A 10780-nucleotide genomic window follows, 5' to 3' on the forward strand; every position below is an offset into this window, starting at 1 on the left:
TAAAGGTATGGACCTTAGGGATATGCATGAAAAGCAAACACATATCAGAGGGAACAGCAAAGGAAAAAACCTCTCATAATCTAGGGTTTGAAAAGCAGTAGAAGCCCATGCGTCTGGAGGGTGACCTTCATACCCTCCAGAGTAGGGAGAGTAGAAGAGATGGGATTGGAGAGGAAGGAGAGTAGAGTGAGCAGAGAGGAGAAAAGGATCCCAGAAAGACATGGAGGCCCTGAAAGGAAATCATCCCCTTACGCTCAAGGAGACAGAAAGGTTTTGGCAGATTCCAAGCAGAGATGTGACCTGACTTGAGCGTTATTTTAGCAGGATCAGTGCAGGAAACATGAGCAGAAGGAGCAGGTGGGAGTTGTTGATAACTTAGACAAGGGTGGGAGCAATACAAATTGGAGATGTGATTTTTTTTTTTCTGGGATAAAATGGTTTTGTTGTGATGTTAGTATGAAACTTATTGTCAACGTGGATGCAATTTTGAATTTTGAATTAACATGTATTATAATATCTTGCACCGTGATGCTGCTCCACTTAATGCCAACAGATTAGTGGACACTCAATTATCGTCTATGTTTTCATTAGACAGCTATAATAAAAATATTTCTCTTGGGTATGTTATATGGATGTGTTTTGTATATGAAACCAATATCTGTCTCATCTTATTAAAGAACTTTAAAAAGAAAAACTCACGGAAATTTTAAGTATTCCTATGTTGCTACCACAATTATTTATTTGGCATCAAAATAATCATAAATATCAAACACAGGCACTGAGTTCATTAGGTAATCCCTGCTGATCCATTGAGCTGCTAATTGATCTAGCATATGCTTTTTATATCTGCCAAGGTTAAATTTCACAGAAAATATAAAAACTTGAATGACAATACATATTAGTACTAATAAATATATTGAAGGCTTTCACAAGCAACAAAGAAATACAGTATTATATATAGTATATTATAGTATTATAGTTAGTATTATAGTGTTATATTTAGTATTATAATATCATATATAGTATATATGTGTGTGTGTGTGTATTATATATATATATATATATATATATATATATATATATATAATCATTATTACTTTTACCTCCTAGAGGTTAATGTATTAGTTATCTGTCACTACAGCAATACTATTCAACAACTTAATTTTAAACTCAGTAGTTTAAAACAGGCCTCCTTTATTTCCAAGCACCTGTTGTAATTGTGGGCCCCCTGATGGAGGCAGGGCTTCACAGAGTGGTTCTGCTTCACATTGCAGGCCTGTGAGTCAGCTGGAGGGGAGCAGGACTGCAGAATGTGTTTTTATCCTCCTTGAGCCAGTGGGCTGGTCAAGGGCACCTGCACCTGGGAGCTAAGGCAGAAGTGCAGGAGAGCAGGGGCAAGCTGGGAAGCACACTCCCACAATGAGTGTGCCATGACTGGTGTCCCTACTTGCAAGAGCTGATTGCTGGTGAGAGTGTTTATACAATGGAAATCAGTGAATGTGACAACTCAGGACACTGCTCTTGATATAGTTAAACAGCTGGTTCTCCAGCTGAGCTGTTTCATGAAAGGAAAGCCATACATTTTCAAATGTACCCTTCATTTGGGGCCTTTGTTTGCTTCAGGGTTCCAAATATCCTACTAGCCACAGTCAAGCGGTGGTGAAACACACTTGGTGAAATGGGCTGCAAAATCCCACGACAAGGATACATCTGTAGGGAGGCTGAAGAATTGAAGCTAATAATTTAATCTACCACAGTTGTGGACATCTCTATATGTCTGCATCGGACATATAAAGATCAGTGTTTATGCACAGGTGAGTCAAGAGCATCCCTAACTTGGATTTTTTTCTCAAAAGCAACCATTTCCAACATTTCCCAGAGGAAAATAAATATTTACCAGTGACAGTTTAAATTACAAAATAAATTCTTTTCAATTGATTTTATAAAATCTTCATTAATTATGATGGCAAATAAACACAAACAAACTAACAAGAGTTGCCTGTTCATGATTACTGAACTTTAGACTGTATGATGCATAGTAAAATTTTATTCCATTCTGAATCTATCATATTCTACTCAAACCATGATTCTTTTAAGACACTGCAATGTTGACATGGCCCAGGCACAAAATCCTCCAAGTTTAACTCTAAAAATGTTAGTAGTTTTACTTTCCTCACATGCAGATTTGTCTGTTAATTGGAAATAGCTTTCCCAGCTGCACTGAAAATGTTTTCTGAACAAAGGGAGGAGGACATCTTAAAGACTGCAGTTGAAGTCAAGGCAAACCATAATTTACATTTCAGAATGTAAATGCCCCAGGGAAGCCTTCTTTCCCTGCTGCCTGGAACTTTGATTGGCACTTCAATAGAACTCTACCAAATTGGAGGTTGGTTTCAGGAAACCCATCCTCATGGTAACCAATGGCTATAATTCCAGCGTCTGATGTGAGAATATAATGTGTATGAGAACAAGACATTTAAAAAGTCAAGAGAGCTCTGAAAGCCAATGAGAGCCAGAAAATTAACCCAAGGATAAGAACAAGAACACGGACACTAAGGTTTTGTGGGCCTTCATTCTAGAAAACAGATGTATTTCTATTCAAGTTAATTTTGCCTTGAAGATGGTCAATAAGATGACAAAGAGAAATTGTATATGCATTTATATAATGGGTGTATCTTTAATTTTGTGTGTGTATGTGTTTCATATATTTCCAACACTCACCCCCAAAACCACCCCTCCAGAGAGGACTGTGGACCATAAACCTTTTTAGATTTAAAGTACTACAAAATTGGACTTTTTAAAATATAACATTCCTACAAATTTTTGGATATAAAATTATAGTTTGTATACCACAACTCCAAAATTGATCTCTTCTACTCTAAAAATGGGGGGTGGAGGGTGAGGGTGGTAAAAGGAGACAGAAATTGAGGTACCTCATGATTGTCCTTGGTCTTTCCTTCCCTAAATGTCAAAACATTACAATCATTTTCCCCTCTTCTCCAATTTTACAAATCTTATAGCTGAAAACTGGTAATTTGAATTTATCTGATCTATGAGTTCATAATCTCTTCACTCAGTCCAATCTTGCATCCTGCACCAGAGTTCTCCTCCCTCCCTCCTTCTTTCCTGCCTCCCTCCCTTCATTCCCACATCTCCTACTTTTTCCTCTCTTTTCCCCTTTTGTTTGTCCTTAATAATCTTACAGGGATAAAGCTATACATGGTTTTATAACTATGAATAAAAAAAAGGAAAATCAAAGAATTTATCTACTGATGTCAGAAAAGTCTGGTGTGCATGGTCAGAAAAAGAACATTTCATCTCAAAGATTATCAAAAGTTATCATGCAGTAATTTATTAGTATGTTCTGACCCCAGTGATTTAAAGTGTAAAGTTTATCAAATATAAACTATATAACTATTCCTAGTTATTCCTGGATATTTCTCTAATGGGCTTCTAACATTTACTTATCGGTCCTCATACCAACTTACAGTGAACTAATTATTTTAGATTTAGGGTAATTCTCTTTGTTCTGCAGATGTAAATATTTTCTTCTTAATATATCAAATATTTTATTGAGTTTTTCCCTCTATCTCCTCCTCTTTCTTTCTCTCTTCTGGCAGGTAAATGTTCTAAAATCCTTGCCAAAAACCTTTAGATATTCTCTTAGGATTTAAGTTATGATTTATTTGGCAGGAATTGACATCTTTATAATTTTGCATTTTAGCAGCCCATATTGTATATGCAACATTTCAGTTCAATCTTATTTTATGCCTTATTACTAATAGTTGTTTTCTCTTTGTGGCTTTCATCAAATTGTGGGACTTTCCTCCTAATTTTAGAGCAAAATTTAACTACCCAAATGAGAATATATAAAAATCACCAATTACATTTTCACTATCAACTAAGATGCTGATACTCTACTCTTCAAACAATTTACTTTGTTATTGTAGGGAATTATGTTAAGGGTGAGATATCCCCACCTCTACCACCACAGGGGATTGAACTCAGGGGTTCTCTACTACTGAATAATATTCACAGCCCCACTTTATTTTGGAGACTGTGTCTTCTTAAGTTGCTCAGGCAGTTGTTATTCTCCTATCTCATCTTCTTAGGTAGCTGGGATTAAAAGCATGTACCACAACACCAGGCTGGGATGAGCAGTTTACCCAAAACTTTTGCTACAAAGGGAAATTCTTTCAACTTGAATTGCTTAAGGAAGGGGATTTGAGCCTGGAAATCCTACCTACCACTTACTAATGTGCCCAAAGACAATGATACAAGAAAAAGACCACACAATAAGTAAACCAGAATCTATAGCTGAACAAAGATTGAGGATATCATTTGGAGAATTTGAACTAATTAATGCCTAAATTAAATCTTTTTGATAGACTGATCAGTATTGAGAATCAAAAACCCTCTTTTTATTCAGTTAAACCTCTGTCATTTGCCACTGAAAGAGATATGCACACCGTGTTTTATGTTCAGTTTTTAGTTTTTAAAGACAGCTATCCTAAGAACAGAAAAAAGGAGCAGATAAATCTCAATTTGCCTGAGCACAGAAACAAAAGAAACGCTTCCTGACTCATTCTGTAGGGATGGTTTACATTAAAACTAATACAGTTTGCCTATTAATTTTTCTCTAATTATATTATTAGGGATAGTATATTTAACTTGCAATGGATAGATAATTGGGAACTTTACATTTTTGTGTCTGTTTATTAATTTTGTATCATAGTTAGGTAAGTGGCCCTTATGATATCTGTTCTTTTGTAACTTCTTAAGTTTTTCTCTGAAGTTTAATATTACAGTGTAATATGCATTTAATTTCATAAGGGTAAACAATCTATCTTCATTAGATTCAGAGATTCTTTCCTTCTTTGTTTTTGCCATATATGCTATAAAATAAGACCTCAGTTGTTCAAGTTTTGTATATCTTTTTTTTTCTTACATCCCAGCTTTTGAAAGAGGAACCTAGAGCTTCCTTATAATGATTATCACTATTTTGGTTGTTTGTCAATGTAAAGTATATGCTACTAAGAACCTGAACATCAAGAGGAATATTTCTTATCATATCCCCACTTCTACTTAAATCAGTTTTGTCTGATGTTAACATTCTTTTATTCTTCAATGAGCAATTCCTTGGTATAGCCTGTGTTATGTTGTAAAATCATGGATGAATAAAAGTTCCATTTAGTATGCCAGATAGACCACTTTTAATGTGACAGCATCTGACTAATATGATTTTAGATTCCACACAACAACTAACGTTTAAGAAATGACTTTGCAGATTTAGTATAGTATCAGAAAAGAATATTGATATTTACCTGAAAAGACTATGAAACTTATTTCTCTTTTACAACTAAATATATTTGTGCAACCAAGTGAATGTTTGTGTCCTCCAAAATTGGTACATTGAAATCTTAACCCCAAAGGTAATAATAATTGGAGATGGGGGCCTTTGGGAGCTGATCAGGACATTAGGGTAGAACATTCATGCTTGGAATTGGTGCACATAAATAAGATGTCACAGGGCTGGGGTTGTGGCTCAGTAGTAGAGTGCTCTCCTAACATGTGTGAGGCACTGGATTCGTTCCTCAGCACCACACAAAAATAAAGGTATTATGTTCACCTACAACTAAAATATACATTAAAAAAAAAGATGTCACAGAGATCCTTCACCTCTTCCATCAAACTGTGAACTTGTGTAAGTTGAAACCAAGAACATGACACAACAGATTGAATGCAAAAGCAGATATGAGAAACCACTTGTTTTTCAGGAGGCCAGAAATTAGAAAAAAATTACAAAAGGTGTAAGTATATTATCTTCTCACTAAATTTCATTTTGATTTGAGAAAATGCAATTTTCTTTAATCTGTATTTTTTTAATTTAATAATTTTTAAATGTTACTTTAAGTTAATTACTTCATAAATGTTTTCAGAATTTTTCAGTTTTAATTTTGACTTCATTTATTATCAATAGATCTAACCTACATGAGCAAATAATATTTGGGTTTGGGTTTCTCTCTGTCTACATATATAGAGAGATTGATAGATAGATACACACACACACAAATACACACACACACACACATTATTTTTGTGGTGCTGGGAATCAAGCCCAGGACCTCAAGTATGCTAGGCAAGTACTCTATGACTAAGCTACACTGCTCAGCTCTCAATAAATTTTAAAAATATAAAATAGTTCTGTGATCAAAAATGTTGAACATCCTAATTTAGGTAAAAACCCCTACCCTGTTTTCTTATTTTTGGTAAATGCTTTATTTTTTGTTTTATATATATATATATATATATATATATATATATATATATATATATTTGCTGTGAATGTTTTCTCAAGTTTTTGATATGTCTTCATTTCTTTAATGTTATAAATGAACAAATTGTTTAAAAAGTTAATGGCATTTAATGAATATATTTCCTTCTTTCATTAGTTCTTGAGGTATCCTAAGAAATTTTGCCTGCCCCACAGAACACAGCTATCCTGCTATGTTTTAATCTGAAAACTATATAGTTTTAATTTTCATGTATAGGTTCATAATTTTCTCAAATTCAGTCTTGTGAATGATGTGTAGGAGGGGTTAAGGCTCATTTTAACTATATGAATGTCTAGTATCTGGATGTTCCAGCACCATTTGGTAAAAAGACATTTTTTTCCGTGAAATTTCCTTAATCCTTTTGTTAAAAGAAAAAAGAAAAAAAATCTGTTGAATACTGTTTTTTTTTTAAATAATAAATCTTGAAAAAACATTCAATTTAAATCTTCCTTTTGTTCAAGTGTTTTTTGTTTGTGTTTGTTTTTGTTTTTGCAGTCTCAAGTCCTGTGAATTTATGTACGCATTTTAGAAGCACCTTGCCATTCTCAGTCAAAATCCCACACACTGAGATTATGTTTAGGGTTGCTGTGAATCAACAGATCAATTTTATATCTTACAATATCCAAGTCCATGAAGATAAACATTACTTTGGGCCTTCATTTTTTCAGGGATATTTTTATAGATTTTTGCATATGATTTTCAGTTAAAATATTTTTTACTATGTATATGGAATTTTCATGCCATTTTCTAGTTTTTCTAATACAATATAAATTGAATTAAATTTCATTTTAGCACAAAATGTCACTTAAAATTTCACTAACTGATTCCAAATGTTTTTTTTTTAATTCCCGTAGTTTTAGTTTTAAAGGTAAACAATGATGTGATAATGTGAATATCAACAGTTTTATTTATCTCTCCTTTCTCGATCTCTGGATTTATTTATTTTTCTTGACTTATTGCACTCTCTAGGACTTTTATACATTGTTAAAAACCAAAGGTGATATCCTTGTTCTGGTCCCAATTTTAGGGTAATGTAATTAGTCTTTCACCATCAAGTTATGTGTAGCTGTGGTCTCTTTTCTGTGCCTTATGTTGGATTACACATGATGTTTGCCTACTCCTAGTTTGGTGAGAGATTTTATTATGAATCATTGATGGATTTTTAAAGACATGATTTTCTGCATGTGTTGGAATGATCATACGGTTTTTCTCCACTATCATGTTATTATGGTGAAATATATTCGCTTGGTTTTGAAAGTTAATTTAACTTTGTACTCCTAGGATAGGTAGATCTCATTTGGTCAAAATATAACATTCATTTTAAAAGTTGTTGAATGTGAATGGATGATGTTTTGTCAAGATACGTTAATTTTATTTAATAAATTTAATTTAATAATATTTTGTCAGGTTTAGAGTCAAGAGATATCTGTCTTCATTTAGTAATTGAAGGCTTGATTTTATTTTCTTCTTTATTTTATAAAGGGTTTTGTGTACAGCTGGCATTAATTTCACTGAAATGGAAGAAATCGAATTCAACAGTAAAATGATCTGGTTCTGAAGTTTGTTGTGATAATTTCTTTAACAGATATGGGGCTATCATAATTTTTTTTACCTTTTTCTTAGTTTGCTTTTTGTTTGTTTGTTTCTAGGGATTGAATCCAGAGCCTTTCTACACCTACCTGCTGAGATATACTCATAAGTTCTTCACCCCCTCTTCCTGTTCTCTCAGCTCTAGACTGAATGCACCCAATGAGCCACTGCCTCCTTTACCACCATCTCTCACAGAAATCCTCTGCTTCATTTGTTTTGGGCTGTTGTATCCCAATCACTTGTGTCCCTTCAAGTTCCATCTTTTAGAGAGTCTTAAGCATGGTTACTCCAACTTTGGCATCTAAGAAGAGGAGGCAGGAGATAATGCTAAACCTCGTGTATTGGTTCTAATGGGGTAAAAATGGGAGTTCATAACTCACTTGAATCAAATGTATGAAAGATGATATGTCATGAGCTTTGTAATGTTTTGAACAACCAATAAAAAAAAGAAAATATGTAAGCATAAAATTCCTCAATGACAATCAATGATAAAGAAGATGCTTTCTAATCAAAGCAGATATTCAGCTTATATGCACCCAGATACCCACATTAGCTGTGTATGGTCAGCATCAATTTCAATTGGTTCCTGCCCATGTCATATTTTCCACTGAATCATCATATTTACCTGTGATACCTGCAAGGTATGGATAGAAAAAATTTAACAGCATGAAAAATCTGGTCAGAAAAATAACACTCTGCCCTTGCTTTTGAAAGTTGGTAAGTAGTTGTTGATATTTTGTTTCACTGCGTGTTTACTACAGAAGGAATCTTCTAAGGAATCAGAAGAGAATGTACCTTCCATTTGATAGGAAACAAGACATAGGATAGATTTACTAGGAAAAAAAATGTCTTTCCCTAATCTGTAGCTGAGTATTAACTTTCACCCAATAGAACCAGAAAAACGAGGTCATGATTTTTCTTTTCTTTCTAGTTAGCTATTTTGACTAGCTTATAGCTTAATGCTCATATAATCTCTAACTTTAAGCAAGCCATGATCACATAAACCTGCTATCTTTACCTTGGGATGAGATGTAAATATTAGCCAGGATTTAAAGCCTTACCTAGGATATCACTTTCTTCTTCTAATCTTTACCTTTTGACTTTGTCCTCAATGTCACATTAATGCTGTTGATGTTTTTCTGGGAGCTGGTTAGGGTCAGCTGACCATCATTACATACATCAGCAGCTGACTACCTGGAGCTGAGCATAGCTCCATGGATTTAGGAATAAAAACAAAGCATGTCTCCGTGTGTTGAAGTCCTGAGCAACCAAATGAAAAGCCTGGAAATACCATTTGTGTCTGTAAGAATGAAAGCTTGAGGTCTTTAGGACACAGGAGGTGGTTAAAAGGGCCTTCAAATTGCAGGCTTGGAGATTTCCTCAAAATGCCTTGTCCACCGCTGTCTTCTTAATGCACCTTTCAGAAGCTCAGCTGTGTCCTGTAATGGTTTTTAAAAGGTTATACTCCCCTGTAAAACCTTTACCCCTTTTTCTCTAAGCAAGTATTTCTGAAAGCAAAACAAAATAGGTCTTTGATGTGGGGAGAAATCAAACACCTAAGACATAAAAAGAAAGAGTTCAAATTTGAAAGATTGATACCAACTTCAGGACAGTATTTTTAAGGACCAGCAGTGCCCAGAAAAATTCTGATGGCACCTGGAGCTGAACACTGAAAATAAGAAACTTGCAAATCAGACACCATCAGTATGCTGATCTTGGAAGCCTAACAAACACCTTCCAATTGAATTTCAACTCATCTCTTCCAGCACTGGTTCTCAAATGCAGACTCGCAGCATCAACATTACCTTGATCCTTAGACACGGCAATCCTGGCCCCTATTCTGTGTATAATGAATGGGAAATTTCAGAGGGGGTCCTCTCATTCAGGGCCAACAAGCATCCACCACAAGGTTCTGATATACCTTACACGTTAAGAAAGCCTCTCTTCGAAAATGTCTCCAGGAAGACTGGAATCAACTCAGAGCTCCCCTCGTACTCACCCTGTGTGTATTTCATAAAGTAAATATTGCTCAGATAAAGCTGAAAGGGATTGGCAGAAATATACCAGGAACTAGGTGAGAGGGTCAGGCTTGCTAGACTCTCCCAGTCTGGTCTTTGACTTCCTTACAAGTGAGAGACATGGGTTATTAGAATCTCTCTGGCTCTCTTTCTCCTGATTTTCTTACTAGATCCTGGTTTCCTCATTCAGTGAACCACGGTAAATTTCCTTCTGCCTTGGATGTCCCATGGTTTATTGCCTCGGGTTTATTCTCAAGTGGGCTGGCTTCCTTCATTTTTACATCACTCTGTCTCTCAGAATGGAAGGAAGCAAGCCCCTGAATCTGCTGTATTCAGAATACAAAATCAGAATACAACCTCTGATGTACCGAATAAGATTACATTTCCAGAATGTAAAAACTGAGGCTGAGAGAAACTCATATAGCATCCCAAGGTGACACACTTCTGTCAAGCCTGATCTGGGAACCAAACCCATTTTTACTTTGCCTGTGGATTTCTTGTTGCCCATTTCCCCCCTGGTGCTGTCTCTTATGTGTTAGTCTCTTGTTTTCTCTGTAAGGTCTGTACTGTATTTCTGGTTTGTAGTGACAGATGCTCAGCACTTGAAAGCTATAGGTGTTTCTGAGTTTGCTTAGTTCTCTTTATAAATGAAACAAAGGCAAATGCTTCTGTTTTAGATAGATCATGGGGAAAAAAAAGGAAAAACACTTCTTATTCACTTAGCATTTCTTTCCCTTCTCTCATATTCCCTCTGTCTTACTTTTTCATCTGCACTTAAAAAAATGCCCTTGGGAAATGCCATTGAAGATGAAGGAAGGAGAGAAACATGGGGTTTAT

This window comes from Spermophilus citellus (genome assembly GCF_964194105.1).
Source record: "Spermophilus citellus genome assembly, chromosome: 3".
Classification (NCBI taxonomy): domain Eukaryota; kingdom Metazoa; phylum Chordata; class Mammalia; order Rodentia; family Sciuridae; genus Spermophilus; species Spermophilus citellus.